This window comes from Canis aureus, chromosome 10 (genome assembly GCF_053574225.1).
Source record: "Canis aureus isolate CA01 chromosome 10, VMU_Caureus_v.1.0, whole genome shotgun sequence".
NCBI classification, from domain to species: domain Eukaryota; kingdom Metazoa; phylum Chordata; class Mammalia; order Carnivora; family Canidae; genus Canis; species Canis aureus.
The window spans coordinates 62,306,595-62,325,138 of record NC_135620.1 but is presented as its reverse complement, the minus strand read 5'-3'; the positions used below and the strand labels follow the sequence as shown (position 1 = coordinate 62,325,138).

Below are 18,544 nucleotides of genomic sequence, written 5' to 3'. Positions count from 1 at the left end.
AAGAAAAGCAAAGCTGGAGACATCACAATTCCAGACTTTAAGCTATATTACAAAGCTGTAGTCATCAAAATCATATGGTACTGACACAAAAATAGACACAGACCAATGGAACAAAATAGAAAACCCAGAAATGGACCCACAACTATATGGTCAACTAATCTTTGACAAAGTAGGAAAGAGTATTCAATGGAAAATAGTCTCTTTAACAATGGTATTGGGAAAACTGGACAGCAACATGCAGAAGAATGAAACTGGATCATTTTCTTACACATACACAAAAGTAAATTCAAAATGGATGAAAGACCTCAACATGAGACAGGAAACCAAAATCCTAGAGGAGAACCCAGGTAGCAACCTCTTTGACCTTGGCTGCAACTTCTTACTGTACATATCACCAGAGGCAAGGTAAATAAAAGCAAAAAAGAACTATTGGGACTTCATCAAGATAAAAAGCTTCTGTACAGCAAAGGATACAATCAACAAAACTCAAAGGCTGCATATAGAAAGGGAGAAGATGGGATCCCTGGGTGGCGCAGCGGTTTGGCGCCCGCCTTTGGCCCAGGGCGCGATTCTGGAGACCCGGGATCGAATCCCACATCAGGCTCCCAGTGCATGGAGCCTGCTTCTCCCTCTGCCTGTGTCTCTGCCTCTCTTTCTCTCTGTGTGACTATCATAAATAAATAAAAATTAAAAAAAAAAAAGAAAGGGAGAAGATATTTGCAAATGACATATCTGATGAAGGGTTAGTATCCAAAACCTACAAAAAAATTCTCAAACTCAACACCCAAAAAAACAAATAATCCAGTTAAGAAATGGGCAGAGGGCATGAATAGACACTTTTCCAAGGAAGACATTCAGATGGCTAACAGAACATGGAAAAATCATTCATCATCAGGAAAATACAAATTAAATACAAAAACAAATCAAAACCATGATAGATACCACCTCATACCTCTCAGAATAGCTAAAATTAACACAGGAAAATAAGTGTTGGCAAGGATATGGGGAAAGGGAAACCCTCTTGTGCAACCTGGTGCAGCCAATGTGGAAAACAGTATGGAAGTTCCTCAAAAAAGTTAAAAATGGAACTACCCTACAACCCAGCAATTGCACTACTAGGTATTTACCCAAAGGATACCAAAATATAGATTTGAAGGGGTATATGCACCTCGATGTTTATAGCAGAATTATCAATAATAGTTAAACTATGGAAAAAGTCCAAATGCCCATCAACTGATGAATGCATAAAAAAGAGGTGATACACACACACACACACACACACACACACACACACACTGGAATATTACTCAGCCATCAAAAGATGTCTTTTGCAATGACAGAGTTGGAGCTACAATATATAATGCTAAGCAAAATAAGTCAGAAAAATACAAATACCATATGACTTCACTCATATGTGGAATTTAAGAAACAAAACAGATGAACACATGGGAAGGGAGGAAAAAGGAGAAAAAAAGTAGAGAGGGAAACAAACCATAAGAGACTCTTAGGGATCGAGAACAAATTGAGGGGTGATAGAGGGAGGTGGATGAGAGATGGGCTAGATGGGGTATGGGTACTTGTTATGATGAGCACTGGGTGTTGTATGTACGTGATGAATCACTGAATTCTCCTCCTGAAACCAATATTGCACTATATGTTAACTAACCAGAATTTAAATACAATTTTGGGAAAAAGAGAAAGTCTTATTTGGTAAAATAAGTTTAAGTTTTACTCTGTGAACAAAGTACTGAAGAATTTTAGAGGATCAAAGTGAAGAGAACAGATTTGCATATTTGAAAACCCTTTTGCCATCCTGATCACATTATGACGTTTAGTCAAAGATGTAGTAATGTAATTGAGATCTGACAAACTTTTATGACAATTTGGGCTAACAACAATGAGAACCATGGACTTGTGCATATCAAATTCCAAGGACCCCTTCTCCATGGTTCTTGCCATGTTTGTGCCTCGGAGGAGAGGGAAGTATTTCTGGATTCCAAGAACATCAGTCACATCCACCTTAGTTTTCTTTCCAAATCCTGCATGCTTACAGGGAATGGATATTTTATTCAAACATTTGGCAGTGAAGTATTTCTGTAGATCAAGTATTGATTTTGTGTGCATTTATTTACTCAGAGTCAACTTGCAGATTTAATATGAGCTGTAAGCATGTGGGATTTGGAGAAGGAGTCCTTGGAATTTGATAGGCACAAGTCTTGTTTATTGTCTTCTTAATATTTTCTAATTGAAAAATAATGTGATAAGTTTCAAAAAATACTAAGCTTGAATCAATGGGAGGAAAATGTATGATTGTCTCTTAATTAATATTTAAATAATCTGGTATTAAAATGGTTAACCTGGGGTTACCAAAGCTATTAAGCATCCAATAATATTAATTGCCTATCTAATAGAAGACAGCTATTATATTCCATAAATTGAGGACATTGAGTGAAGAACTTTGCCTTCTCAGGGCTAATGTGCTAGTGTCAGTGTAGGATACTACACAACATGTTCTACATATGAAATCCTTCCCAGGGTCTTGTGTGAGGTGGAGGAAAGAGTAGTCACCTGGGACACTTTATGGAACGCATAAGATTCAAATTTGCTTTCAAAAATATGGTATTTTTGCTTTCCAAAATACCAAAGAAAGACAGCAGGCAGAAAAATCCATGAAGTAAACGATACATTTGAAGAGATTAATAACATGTATTTTCCTGATTAATTAGAGAAAAGGGAGGAAGAGAAAAAAAGAGGAGAAGGAAGAGGTGGAGGAGGAAGGGAAAATGGAGAAGGAAGAAGAGGAAGAGAAAGAAAGAAGAAAAGAAAAATTAGAGAAAATTTTTAATTTCCTGTAATACTTTCATCTGGAGATAAGCTTAATTAACAGCTTTCTGAGGGATGCCTGGGTAGCTCAGTTGGTTAAACATCTGTCTTTGGCTCAGGTTATGATCTCAGGGTCTTGGGATTGAGTCAGGCTCCCTGCTCAATGGGGAGTCGCTTCTCATTCTTCTTCTCCCTCTGCCCCCTCCCCATGCTGGTCTTCTCTCTCTCTATCTCAAATAAATAAATAAAATCTTAAAAAAATATTAGCACCTTTCTTAATAAAATTCAAGTCGCTTTTAAAGTATGTATCATATAGCTCTGCCGCTGTTTTTTGCTTTAACTTTGTATCATTTTACATAAAGTAATTATGAACCAATGAGCAACAAGGAATGTGTGAGATATTAATCACAGCACTGTTTACGCCTACCTGTCTAGACTTCTACATGTAGGCTTTTAGTTTCACTATACTATTTAAAAATGATAAACATGATAGAAAACAACATAATTCTACTATGATAAAATAGTAAGCATTGATATTTTGATATTTTTTTCTAATCTCTACCTATGTTTTTCTTTAATAAATATTTGGGTCATATTATATATACAATTTAATTTTCTTTTTTTTCCTTCTTATGGTATAACTTTACCCGTAACTCTTTAAATATTTATTTTAAAACATTTATTTATTTATTTATTTATTTATTTATTTATTTATTTATTATTTTTTATTTATTTATTTATATTTTATTTTTTTATTGGAGTTCAATTTGCCAACATATAGCATAACACCCAGTGCTCATTCCGCCAAGTGCCCCCCTCAGTGCCCATCACCCAGTCACCTCATCCCCCCACCCATTTCCCCTTCCACTACCCCTTGTTCATTTCCCAGAGTTAGGTGTCTCTCATGTTTTGTCACCCTCACTGATATTTTCACTCATTTTCTCTCCTTTCCCTTTATTTCCTTTCACTAATTTTTATATTCCCCAAATGAATGAGACCATATAATGTTTGTCCTTCTCCGATTGGTTTATTTCACTCAGCATAATACCCTCCAGTTCCATCCACGTCTAAGCAAATGGTGGGTATTTGTCGTTTCTAATGGCTGAGGAATATTCCATTGTATACATAGACCACATCTTCTTTATCCATTTATCTTTCGATGGACACCGAGGCTCCTTCCACAGTTTGGCTATTGTGGCCATTGCTGCTAGAAACATCGGGGTGCAGGTGTCCCGGCGTTTCACTGCATCTGTATCTTTGGGGTAAATCCCCAGCAGTGCAGTTGCTGGGTCATAGGGCAGGTCTATTTTTAACTCTTTGAGGAACCTCCACAGAGTTTTCCAGAGTGGCTGCACCAGTTCACATTCCCACCAACAGTGCAGGAGGGTTCCCCTTTCTCCGCATCCTCTCCAACATTTGTGGTTCCTGTTAATTTTCCCGATTCTTTCTGGTGTGAGGTGGTATCTCATTGTGGTTTTGATTTGTATTTCCCTGATGGCCAGTGATGCAGAGCATTTAAAATGGCTGCATGGTATTTTATCATACGAGCCATATTTTTAAAAATATTGTTACCCTTTCTGGTTATACATGAATAAATACCTGTACATGTATTTCCTTAGCACACCCAGGTAATACGGTAATAAGTAATAGGTTTTATTTCACTGGTTCATGATCCACCTGCTAATGCATAATTCCACTTTCTTTTTGTTTCCTCATCATTTCTGTAGCCTCCTGGATATATATCAGGTGTGCTTAGACCAAGTCTGGTCACATTGCATCTTCCTTACTCCCTTGCTCACCTCGACTCCAGGGGTTAGGGGTAGTGCCTCTGCTTACTAAGCCATACTACTTTGCCTTGTCTCACTCTCCTCTGGAGATCATCTCCCTCCTCTCAGATGGAGGAGTACTACCTTATTTTTTTGGTTACATTTTCCTGGCTATGAAGTCACTTCCACTGTATATCACCTCTTCTGGAGGTGCCTCTTCCGCCTTCTGCACCATGGGTCTTTCCTGGGGGCCTCTATTACTGTGGTGAGGTCTGGGTGATGAAGCAGCTTTGGATACTCTGCAGCCAAGAAAAAAAAAAGTAAGCGAGGAAGTTCTCTTTTCAGAAGCAAAGCTTTCTTTCCTTTCTTAAAATTACATTTTCAGGTCCATAAAGTAGTGCTATATATGTCATAGTCCTTTACAGGGATTCTTATGAACTAGCTCCTTCATCATTTGTTTTTTGCTCTCTAATGGGATTTAGATGTATGTACAGTGGGAACTGGTCTAGAAAATACATTTAGAATCGGCAACATGTTATATTTGAAATATCTTCAATGACTATGGCTTTGTTATTAAGCCAACCTGCCTGCACCTGGCTTTTTCTATCTTTCTAATTATTGCTCTGAGCATATATACTTTTAATAAAGTATAGTATTCAGTTTATTTTTATTTTTTTATATTTTTAAAATTTTTATTTATTTATGATAGGCACACAGTGAGAGAGAGAGAGAGAGAGAGAGAGAGGCAGAGACACAGGCAGAGGGAGAAGCAGGCTCCATGCACTGGGAGCCCGATGTGGGATTCGATCCCAGGTCTCTAGGATCACGCCCTGAGCCAAAGGCAGGCGCCAAACCGCTGCGCCACCCAGGGATCCCCTATAGTATTCAGTTTAAACTGAGACTTCCTGCTTACTTTTTCTTTAGTAAGTCCTTATAATTCTTTGAAGAGTCCTTACTAATATCCAGTAATTGTTCTGGATGGAGGATGGGATGGAAATATTTTTAAAAATTTTTAGGTTAATTCAATTAACCAGCATACAGTACACCATTAGTGTTCATATGTAGAGTTCAGTTATTCATCAGTTGCATATAAAACCCAGTGTTCATCACATAGAGTCACCATGTGTCTTCTCAGGTAGGCTGTTTAGAGATGAAGATAGCCATTTGCCAACCACTGATAAAGAAGTATGAATAAGATTCCCAGTCTAGACCTATGTAAGTGAGTTTTGCTGCTAGCCATATTTCTTTGGCTTTGCCTTGGGAATCTCAACCTATAACTAGGCCTTTTCTACCCCCAAACTTTTTCTTAGGCATGCTTGACATGTTCTCAGGCAAGATGACCCCTATTTCTATGGGAGGCTATCTGGTATCTGGTGTGGTGTAGGAAATCAAAGACCAATGGTTCAAAGGGGGTCTTCCTTCTCTAGCTGACTTACTCTAGTTTCAGCCTCAGACTCTACTCGTAATCTACCAATTATCAGAAAGCTGAAAAGAACTATCTTTGTGAACCATAGAATCCTCTATATTCCTCATACATATTAGGATGATACCAGGTAATGGCCTCTTTCTCTGCTTTGGTTCTTTTCAGTGTTTTTTTTCCAATACAGCAGCAAAGGAAAAGAAGTATCACTCCTAAACATCTGATTTCTGAACTTAATTGGTCCAGGCTGAATATAAAAGTCAGAAAGAGACATAGTTGAAAAAAGAGAAGACAACCAGTAAACATCTGAGAAGATGTTTGACCTTTTCATATATAAAGAAATGCAACATTAAACAACTATAAAATCTCATTTTTTATATATCATGTTGACAAAAATTATAAGATTTGATAATATCTTGAGCTGGTGGGGATAAAATTATGCAGAAGCATATACTGGTGCTGAGAGACAGTAGACATATACCTCATTAGTGTCAATTTGGTAACACATATAAATTAAAACTGCCCATACCTTTTGTTCCAGGAATTATACCACTAAAATATATCTCATAGATACCCTTACCGGATTGTGCCAGGATACAAGTATAAGGATATTCATTTAATGCTGTGATATAGAAAAATAATCAAACCACAAAGAAATAAAAAGACATCAAAAAAGAACTGGATACAACCAGGGCTTCAATCAAAACAGAGAACTAAAAAACTTGCTATTGAAAAGAATAAGGTATACACAAAAGGAAGGATTTCTAAGATATATTAAATGAAAAAAGGCAATAAAGAGCACAACATATAGTGTGATTCTGGTGTGTGAGAATAAAAGTAAATCTATCTATCTATGTGGTATTAAATTTTTTTTTCTAGATGATAAAAGTAAATACTAATAGTTACTACCTTTGGGAAGATAGATTGATTGGAGAAGAGCAGTTTTCACTTTTCACTTGGAATCCTCTGTGTCCTATAATGCAACTTTATTTATTTTTTATAAGTGTCAGCAGGAGATATGTGGACTGAGGTTAAGCCCACAAAACAAAATGTGTATGTCTATTTAAAATTTTTTAATTTAAATCTTTAAATTTTAAGACATTGTATGTTCTCATCATATTGCAAGAAATAACAGTGTTTTTTTTAATAACAGTGTTTTTGAGTATGTCTCATTGTATAGGTTTTTAGTGTTGCTAAATGGGTAGCTAAAGCTGTTTAAGTTTGTAAATACTGATTTTAAAAGTATTATTGTACTAAAACCTGACTGAGACAGGAAAAAGACTCTCAAACATGGCAATACATTAGAATCATCTGGGACAATTTAAAAATAGTAATGCTCAGGCACTACCTCACACCAACTATATCAGAATGTTTTTGAGGGCAGGGATTGGACACATACATTTTTTAACATTCTCCGAGTAGTTCTACTGTGCAGCCAGAGTTGAGAACTATTGGCTACACCAGTGCTTCTCAAACTTTAAGGTGTATAAGAATCAGCTGGGAATCCTGTTAAAATGCAAATAAGTTTCCATACATCTGAGGTAAGGTCTGTGATAGCACATCTAACAAGCTTCACCGTGATCATAATGCTGGTCATTGGTGGGCGGACCTTGGAGTAGGAAGGGACTAAAGGATATGCTGTACTACTTGCTGAGAACTTGGATTCTAAAATTCATAGGGTTCTACATAGGAATTCAGGGGCTACAGATATAGAAAAAAATAGGATAAGAGGACGAGAGAGAATGATGGGGAAGAAGTGTGAACAGAGAGCAGAGAGATGGATGACTTTTGGGGGGGGGGTTCCTTTTGCCTTTACCTTGTAAGAATAAACTTGTCCTTTGGAAGAATTTTGTCTAACTTTCACCATTATCCTAAGCAGTTATCATGGGAACATGGATAGTTACAGTTTTGAAGAGGAGTTTTGAATTTGTTCCTTGTGAAAATATGAACGCCTCAGTGAATTTATAGCTTAGTTCAGCCTTGTCTGAGTAAGTATTTTACCATCATAATGGCTCTAAACATTTTGGAAGCAACGTCAAGGGCAATGAGAGCTCATAACTGAGTGGTAACAGATATTTATTGAGTACCCAATGCCCGGAACTTTTACTTATATTATCTAATTTAATTTCACAACAATTCTGTGAGCTAGGTGCATGTTCATATTCTTATTTTTGGAGACGAGGAGACTGAAATGAAGGCATTGAAGCATTCAAGTTATTTCCCAAGGTCACATAAATATATAATAGCAGAGCTAATTACTATATTCAGATGTTTTTACTGCAGGTTCAGTCTTCTTTCCCTTTCAACTAGAAGGGTCTGAAACAACAGAAATGAGATAGATGGAAAAATAAATAGAAAACATTTTATTTCATAATATACAGGTCATCAGAAGATGGAGACTAGTATGCAGATTATAGAAATAGTTATCAAAAGCATTGAATTTAAAGAACATAATTAGGAAGTTCAAACTACAGTTTTGGAAGCTGTGAATGGTTTGCTGGTGAACTACTCCAGTGAAGGATTGAACTAGTAAAAAGTAAATGTAAGAGGAGGTTAGGAACCTCATACTATATTTGGAAAGTTCCATGCTCTTGAATATTAAAAATAATCCTAGTTTTCCCTGGCTCATTTGCTCAGAACTATGTAATAGTTTTTGTGCAAAGCTGTAAATACTTCTATGAAGGAACTACACAGACTACTATCCCAGGAATAGAGAGGATGTAAGAGTAAATGGTTGTGTGTGTGTGTGTGTGTGTGTGTGTGTGTGTATTAGAAGAAACCCAAATTAAAACAAAGTGGGTGGAGACATTTCAGCATCAAGGTTGAAATAGGCTCAAGGCCAGAGTCATCTATAGAGAATACATAAAATGGATTTGGAGCATGTCGATATATACATACTTTCATGCTAAAGGCCAGTCCATGCTGAAAGCCAGGCAGGACCCATATATACCTGCCTATAGTAACGTGAGCTGTGGCTGCCATTAGATTCTTTCCAGCAGTTACTCTGGACCTCGTCTCTCTCTCTCTCTCTCTCTCTCTCTCTCTCTCATGCTCAATCTTACTCTCAAGTGGCTGCTCTGTGGCTGCCTCTCCTCATGGTACTTGAACTTGGTGTGGTTTGATAAAGACTTGATAACCCTGTGATTAACTTTCAGCTCTGGAAGATGCTTCTCTCCAATACGATCTCTTCCAGAGATTATTTCATTATTGCAATATTGTTAAATTATTTCATTATTTAATAATATCTCTGTAACCATGTTAGGAAGGGAAGGCAATATCTTTGTTTCCATTTTATAGGTAAGGAAACCTTACTCAGGGATATTCAATCATTTTTCCAGTACCAAAGATTTAATAAATGACAATGAATATATCACAAATCCCTACTTCATTACAGTACGTCGTATCATTTTTCTAAGACCTGAATCTACTTTAGTTCTGAAGCTGATAATGATAATATAAATAGGAGCTATGTTCATACACAAGGTTAGTATTTGTGTGCACTATTAAAAAGACTTATTGTTTTTTTCTAGCTTCATCAAAACTCATTATTGTGTTTAGATTTTTTTTTTCGCATGTGGGTATCCCTTTGTTCTAGCACAATTTGTTGAAAAGACTATCCTTTATCCATTAATTAGCTTTTTTCCATTTTCAGAGATCAGTTAGCTATGTTTCTGTGGGTCTGTTTCTGGCTCTTTAGGCTGTTCTATCACTCTCTTTGTTTATTCTTTCACCAAAACCACACCGTTTTGATCATTGTGGCTTTATAGTAAGTCTTGCTGTTCTGTAGTGCTAATTCTCCCACTTTATTCTTCTACTTCAGTATTGTGTTGGCTCTTCTGGGTCTTTCACATATAGATCCTATATGTATTAGATTCATTCCCAAGTACTTCATTTTGATGCTAATATAAATGGGATTCATTTTTTAGAGCATTTCGATGTTCACAGCAAAATTGAACAGAAAGTACAGAGATTTCCCATATACCCTCTACCCTCACACATGCAGAACCTTCCTCATTATCAACATTCTGTAGCAGAATGGTACATTTGTTGCAGTTGTTGAACCTATGTTGACACATCATTATCACCCAGAGTCAATAGTTTACATTAAGTTTCACTCTGGTGTTGTATCTGCTGTAGGTTTACACAAAGACATGTATCCACTATTATACTATCATGTAGAGTAGTTTTACTTCCCTAAAAATCCTCTGTGCTCTGCCCATTCATCTCTACCAACCAACACCTGGCAACCAACCCCTGATATTTTTGCTGTCTCCAAAGTTTTGTGTTTTTGAGAATGTCATATGGTTGGAATCATACTGTGTATAGCTTTTTCATATGGGCTTTTTTTTTTTACTTCATAATATTTGTTTAAGTTTACTCCATGCTTTTTTATGGCTTATTTCTTTTTAGAACCAAATAGTATTTAATTGGTTGTATCAAAGTTCATTTATTCTCTTTCTGAAGGACATTTTCATTGCTTTTAATTTTGACGGTCATGAATAAGCTAGTATAAACATCTTTGTGCAGTCTTTTACGTAAACATAAGTTTTCAACTCCTTAGGTAAAATATCAAGGAGCATGATTGCTGAGTCATTTGTTAGAGTATGTTTTGTTGTGTAGGAAACTACCAGTTTGCTTCCAGAGTGGCTGTACCATTTTTCATTCCCACTGGTAATGAATAAGAGTTCTTCTTGCTTCATATCCTCACCAGCATTTGGTGTTGTCTGGATTTTGGCCATTGTACTGTGTTTTAAATTCCAATTTTCCATTGTTGATATAATCTTATATGTTACATCTTTATTATAATTGCTTATTAGTTATAGGATTTTTGTTGTTGATTCTTTGAGATTTTCTACATAGACACCATGTCATTTGCCAAAAACAAACAAAACAATCTACCAACACCCCCCCCGCAAAAAACTACTTTTATTCTTACATTCCAATATGTATAATTTTAGTTTCCTTTTAAAAAATATTTTATTTATTTATTTATTTATTTATTTATTCATTCATGAGAGAGAGAGGCAGAGACACAGGCAGAGGGAGAAGCAGGCTCCATGCAGGGAGCCTGACGTGGGACTTGATCCCAGGACTCCAGGATTACACCCTGGACTGAAGGCAGGCGCTAAACCGCTGAGCCACCCAGGGATCCCCATAGTTTTCCATTTCTTATCTAGTTCATTAGCTAGGAACTTCCATTGATATTGAAAGGAGTGGTGAAAAGGACATCACTGTGTCCTCATGTAGTCTTTCCTCTCGGCATACATATTCCTGGTGTTTCTTTCTCTCTTTATAGGGACACCAATCATATGTGGATTAGACTAGGTCCATCTATATGATTTCATTTAACCTTAATAGCCCCTTTAATGGTTATATTTCCAATATAGTCTCATTATGAAGTACTGGGGGTTAGGACTTCAACATCAATTTTGAGGAATATAATTTGGCCCATAACAAATGCTAAGCATAAGACCACTGAGAGCAGTGTCCAGTAAACTAAGTCCTAAGAAGGACATAGCTGCTCTTACCTCTCCTCTTCTCCCTTTTTTTTTCTAATTGAATAAATATGTGACAGATGGAGCTACAATAGACTTCATATGATCTTTAAATAAAAGCTAAGTGAATCAAGGATGTCAGAACCTGTATTGTGGAGTCCAGAATTAATACCACTAGCCATCTACATCCAGACTTCTTGTTACGTGAAAATAATAAACCCTAATTCATTTAAGCCTTTTAAACCAAGTGTTTTATTCCTTGTTGTCAGATAGAATCCAGTGTAATATATTTTCTATGTTAGAGATTTCATAAATATCAATTTTTAAATTTTAATTATTATCATGAATGAAGATACTGTGTCTGTTTCAGACAGAGTCCCAGCAGGAAACAGAAATGAACTCAAATGTTACAAATGAAGAGACTTTAACAAAAAGAGTGAACATATACTGAATAGGGCTAAAAAAATAAAAATAAAAAATGGCACCCAGAGACCAGAAGCAGTTTATATTCCCAATAACTCTGAATTATCACTATTAAATGATTACCACTCTGAAAATCAAATAGACAATTATCACTCTAAAAATTGAATGTTATTCTTAAAATTGAATAGACAAGGAAAATGAATTTAGTTATCTCATCCCATTGAAAGCTAAAACTATGGAGGAAGGCCTGGTGGTAAAACTTATTGACACAGAGGGTCACAGCTACACCAGGAACATGGCAAGGAAATAGAAAAGAAGTGAAGAAATACTGCAGTTTTTGTCTTCCTGCCTTCAGATCGCCTGCCTCTGTTCCAGTATCCAAATCCAACTGGAAAACTTTTGGCAGTGGAGCCTACTAGGTGGAGTCCATTTATGTCTGCCTCCTAGGGAAAGTGCAGGGCAGAGAAAGACAGAGAATTAATCTTGGAGAAGCATAGGGGAAATGAAAAATAATCAGCAGTGTCCTAGAAAACTTTAGCCTCATTTTGACCATTTTTCATTTCAGTTACTCTTTGACATACTACAAGTCAGTAGCTCTTCTCTAATATCAGATATCCACCCTTTAACTTGAAATGTGCAAACCGATGAATTAAATTAATCTATCCTTGGGAAATGAGATTCGACTAAAAGCATATGAGTGAAATATCTGTGATCATGCAAATTGAGAAACCATAGCTTGTAATCAGTTGTCATCCATCCATATTAAAAAAATAAATCCATAGCTACATACTATAGGTACACCTTGGTTTTAATCCAGTAATGATGAAAAAATGCTGCTTAAAAGCAATTAGACTCTCTTTGGGAGAGAGTCTCAGTTTCTTTATCTGTAAAATTAATGGAAGCAATCTCATCTATATTACAGGATTCTAAGAATAAGACAAAATAGCAGTCATAAAATATATTTTTTAGACTAGAAACTGATAAACATTTTTATAATGGAAATGATAATTTGGTTAGAGGAAAATTTTTAAGTTGATGATAGCCAGAGGTTATTAAACACTTCTGATGTGTGAGACATGGTATTTTTCCTTTCTGTGATCTTTTTTTCCTTCCCTCTTTCTTTGTCTCCTTTCTTTCCTGTCTGCCTGTTTGCTCTCTTAGTTTCGTCTTTTGCTGCTTTCAACAGGCATTTCCTGGCTTTGTGGTAGTTGCTGGGAATACAAACAGTTATGGTGTTATAGGTAGAAGCACATAACCTCAGCCAAGTTCAAAAAGCGTTCTTGAAAGATATGGAAAATGTTCTGAAATTTGAAGATCATGCAGAAGCTAGCTGTGGGAAGAAGTGGGAGAGGTTCATAGGGCACAGGCAGAGACACTGAGGGCAGAGCACATTATGCTTAAAAATACTGCAGATTTCTAGGCTTGGCAGGAAAATATAGGATAGAGTGTAGAGGAATGTAGGTCATATGAATCCCTCCATTCAAGAGTGTGGATTTAAAACTAAAAGTATTAGAGTCACTATGTAAGTTATTATTCAAACTAGGAGACTTTTGAGAGTGACAGTAGGTGTTATTAATTACCCTGAGACAAAAGTTATAAACTGAGAATGGGCAAACCCGGATTTGTGGTTACTTTAAGTATTAGAGATTCAACGAAGGGCTTTAAGAAGCGATAGGTTTACCCCTGGAGGTAAACCAGTTTGGACCCTATTAGAATAACCAATGAGACAGATTCCGAGACACTGGACCAAACCAGCGGGACTTGAATACAAGGCAGCAGGGTTGAGTACAAGGAGGTAGCTTTGAAAAAACAGACGTGAGTGGTGTTAACAGGACTATACTTGGAGGTTGAGGATGAAGCAAAAATATCTACTAGTCATTTCTGCAAGATAGCCATCTCATTCCTCATCTGTAATAATGTTTGATAGCCATATCCACTACAAGTAGAAAGATTTTTTAATAATTTATTTTTTAAAGTAATCCCTATGCCCAAGTGGGGCTTGAACTCATAAACTCTGAGATCAAGAATCACATTTGCTGCCACCTGAGCCAGCCAGGTGCCCCAGATTTTAAAATTATTAATTAGATCTCTGCCTTGCTTAAAATCCCAAAGGACTTTCCCTTGCTTTTAGAATAAATGCAGACTCTATACAGCCCAAAGTCTCTGCAAACACTCCAACTTCCTTTCAGCTTTGTTTTTTTTTTTAAATAAATTTATTTTTTATTGGTGTTCAATTTGTTAACATACAGAATGACACCAGTGCTCATCCCGTCAAGTGCCCACCTCAGTGCCCGCCACCCAGTCACCCCCGCCCCCCGCCCACCTCCCCTTCCACCACCCCTAGTTCACTTCCCAGAGTTAGGAGTCTTTCATGTTCTGTCTCCCTTTCTGATATTTCCCACTTATTTTTTCTCCTTTCCCCTTTATTACCTTTCACTATTTTTTATATTCCCCAAATGAATGAGACCATATAATGTTTGTCCTTCTCCGATTGACTTATTTCACTCAGCATAATACCCTCCAGTTCCATCCACGTTGAAGCAAATGGTGGGTATTTGTCGTTTCTAATGGCTGAGGAATATTCCATTGTATACATATTTGCTCTCCTCCTTGCCTTGATGCCCTTCCATGGTCTTTTCGTGGGGTGGTTCATTCATTGCTTCAGATCTCCATCGTGTGAGTCTCTGGAGGTGATATTAAGAGATGTTCATCAATGGTCAATGTGCCCTGGCCTTCCCCGACACTAGGATTTTTTCAATGAGGAACACAAGTGGGTGGAAATTGAGGTCAGCAAATTCAGAGAAGTTGATAAGTCGATGGTGCATCATCTTTTCCCTTATAGCATCAGAGTGATCTTTAAAATTTAAGGAACAAATATCTCCAGAGTCCTTCTCTTGCAATTATTTCAATTGCACAAATACAGTTTCTGATTCAAATACTATAAATACCTTAACAGAATCATGCCACTGTATTATCAAATTGTAGGTAATTAAATAATTGGCTCATTTATTCAACACATGTTTACTGAGCATTTCATGTGCACAGCATATATTACTAAGTAATGGAAGAGGTACAGAGGAACATAGACACAGTCTCTCCTCTCAGGATTTTCTGATCTAATTTGAAAGACAAAACACACACAGGCCAAATTTAAATATATACTTGATAACAAAATAGGAGGCTTCCAAGAATACATGCAGATACTTCACTTAAATCAGTTATTTTCATTTTTCCCAACACTGTATCTAACAGAACATGAAACACTGAATTGAAGCTCCTATATATTCAATTCTTTAGCTTGTCTTTTAGGTGGCCACACTTACAGGGCAATTAATGAACAAAAAGAAAGTGAGGAAAAGAAAAAAGTCAATTCATGAGTCTTTTTTTTTTCTCATTTATTCAAGGATCTACTGTCTTGGGGGAGGGGACTGGATGTTGAGAGCTCAGGGAGGATAATATAGATATTTAGCCTGCCCTGAAGGATTCAGAGTCTGGTAGGGATAGACTCATAAGCTGTAGTGTTCCAAGGCTGTTCTATGTATTATGACGAAGATCAGAAAGTGATATGGTGTGACAATAAAGTATGTGGATGTTTTGGATTCAGACTGCCAGAGTTCGTATCTTAGCACTAACACTCACTACCTACCTGTGTGACATAGGGCAAAATTCTAATCCCTATGAATTTCCATTTTCTCACCTGAAAAACGAAAATAACAATAGACCTTCCTAGGGTTATTATAGCTACTAAATGAATTATACATGCTGGCAATAATAGGAAATATTCTCATTAGCTGTTCTTTCTGCAGTCATCAGGACAGTTTTTCCTCAAGAAGTTATCTCTGGGGACGCCTGGGTGACTCAGTGGTTGAGTGTCTGCCTTTGGCTCAGGTTGTGATCCTGGGGTCCTGGGATTGAGTCCCACATTGGGGTCCCCTCAGGGAGTCTGCTTCTCCCTCTGCCTATGTCTTTGACTCTCTCTCTGTGTCTCTCATGAATAAATAAAAAAAATCTTTTTTTAAAAAAGTTATCTCTGTCTGAGATGACTCAAGAAAGAGTAATGAGTACTATTTTCAGGGTTGGGAGAACATTCTGGATAGAGAGAGTATTGTGAAGGAAGAATCACCATGAAACAGATACTCAGGGCAAAGTAAACCCTTTGATTGGCATAGATCTCTGCCCCTCTCGTTATTGGAGGAAGGTAAGATTAGAAGACAGAGGCCAGATAATGTTTAGCCCCGTGTGGCATGTAAAGAGGTTTGAACTTGATCCAGATTACAGTGTACAAATAGGGACTTTTGATTAGAGAAGTCACATAGTCAAAGTAGACTTGGACAAACTGTAGACATACACTGGGACAAGGAGAAATTGGCAGAAAAATAGTTGAAAGACAGTTTTAATAGTTCTGGTAATAGATGGTAATGGCCCAGAGATTGTGGCTGTGGGGATGGAGAAAAAGGTATGATTCTGAGAGATTCTAGAAGGTAAAATATATAGGGCTTAGTGATTTATTAAGTTTATGGAGTGATTAAGGAGAAAGTCTAGGCAGTCTCACCCAAATGTCTACAAAATGAAAAAAACAAAAAAAAACAAAACAAAACAAAACAAAAAAAACATGTTCTTCCAGATAAGTTAAGTGATGACTATTCCAATAGGTACTGCAATTTGTTTTCACCATACTTACCCTTGGGTGAATAACAGTTTCTCTTGCTGATCAAGTGCTTACTTGATTGAGGATAGGCAAGTACATTATTGACTGTTCAACGGCCATACTTAATTCTGTGCTTAACCATTCATGAAAACTAGTCCTTTTGCTACAAAGATCAAATAAATTTCAATTATCAATTACAATACAGAAAGAACTAGTTGAAGAAATCGGTGACTCAACAATGAACTTTGAATTTTTTTCTAATAACATCCTCTCAAAGATTTAAAGGCTTATTCACTAATGGATTGCATTCCCAATGCAACCAGTATTTTGAAATCTAATCAGGTAATTTCATTAATTGTTTTTTTTTAATTTCATTAATTGTATAGTGGAAAGGTTCTTAGTCTGTGGTTTATAGTTGTATTCATTTTGATACAGACTACAAAAAAATGGTATTTTTAGCTTTTTATGGCTTTGGAAACCTTAACTTAATCCTGGGAAGGCCTAAAATGGAAGAAGTAGTTTGTGATTATAGATTGGAGAATTTTGAATTTACTTGGGCTAGTCTTCTACTCATTTGTTCTGCTGGTTGGAAGGCTTCTCACTAATGCATTCACTCATCCAAGGAGACAATCATCTAGAGTCAGTGGGCATTCTGTTTTAGTTTAGGAATGGAGGATGAGTGGCAGCCTCCCTTTATATGAGGTATTATGAGATAGAATGAAATGTTATTCTCTTTGAAAGTGCATTTTATTTTTGTTCTATTTGCTAAATATGATCTACACAGCTTAAACTTTTTTTATTTGTGCATGTGATTATTGGATGTTATTAAGTGAAGGCATGCATTACTTAAGCAGGATATTATATGCCAGGATGCCAGGACTGGCCAAATGCATCTGGAATTTACCTTATACTAGTTAACAATGATCAAAAGTTTAAAATTACCACCAAAAAATGTCAGATATCTGATAGTGTTTTAGAAAGAAAACCCAAACTTTTTTGTTTCAGACTTTCTTTAGAGCAGCATAATTACTTACTATGAGATGTGATATGTTGTAGGAATCAGTAGGTAATTAAAGAGGAATTATGAAATATTCAAGAGTTTATTATACCCAAGTTTTGGGGAAATGTTTACTTCTTTGAACTGAACTTAAGCTTCTGCAGTTTACTCCAATTCTTTTTTTTGCTTTGTTTTAATTTCTTTTCTTTTTTTTTAATTTATTATAGTCACACAAAGAGATAAGAAGAGAGGCAGAGAGAGAAGCAGGCTCCATGCACCGGGAGCCCGACGCGGGACTCGATCCCGGGTCTCCAGGATGGCGCCCTGGGCCAAAGGCAGGCGCCAAACCACTGCGCCACCCAGGGATCCCAGTTTACTCCAATTCCATTTTATACTCCAAAGAAATGATTGAAGAAAAATATCTAAAATGTCAATCCAAATTTTATGTATTTCAGAAATTTAAAAATGTTAGAGTTTAGAGGTGCCCGGGTAGATCAATTGGTGGAGACCCAACTCATGATTTTGGCTCAGGTTGTGGTCTCAGGGTCATGGGCCAGCCCAGCATTGGGCTCCATGCTTAGTGAGGAGTCTGCTTGAGGTTCCCTCTCTATCCCTTTGCCTCTCACTCTGCTCATGTTCACTCGTGCTTGCTGTCTCTCTAAAATAAATATATAAAATCTTTAAAAAGATATGATAGAGTTTGGATTTGAATCAGTTTTTTTCTGCTTAAATTTTAGTCTTTTTCTACAAGAATAACCATAAATAATCATTAGGATATGTAGTAAGCTATATCTCCCATGGCTACCTAGATTGTCCCATTTTGCAAAAGTGACAAAAATACCATCAAATCCAATCAATTATTTTTGTGTGTGTTATATACTTTCTCTGATGGATCATTTAATTCTTTGAATCATAAACAAAGACTTCTGATCTGTTTTATGTATTCTCACTCTGGGATTGTACTCCTCTATA

The 18,544-nt window shown here is 36.6% G+C and overlaps 1 long non-coding RNA gene across 1 annotated transcript in view; it reads left to right on the top strand.

Annotated features, from left to right (window-relative positions):
• LOC144322576 (uncharacterized) overlaps positions 1-18,223 on the top strand; it is an 89,906-nt gene extending 71,683 nt beyond the window's left edge. The window contains exon 3 of the long non-coding RNA XR_013388188.1: positions 17,800-18,223. This is a non-coding gene — a long non-coding RNA (uncharacterized LOC144322576). The remainder of the gene's footprint in view (positions 1-17,799) is intronic.
• Positions 18,224-18,544: the final 321 nt, after the last annotated feature.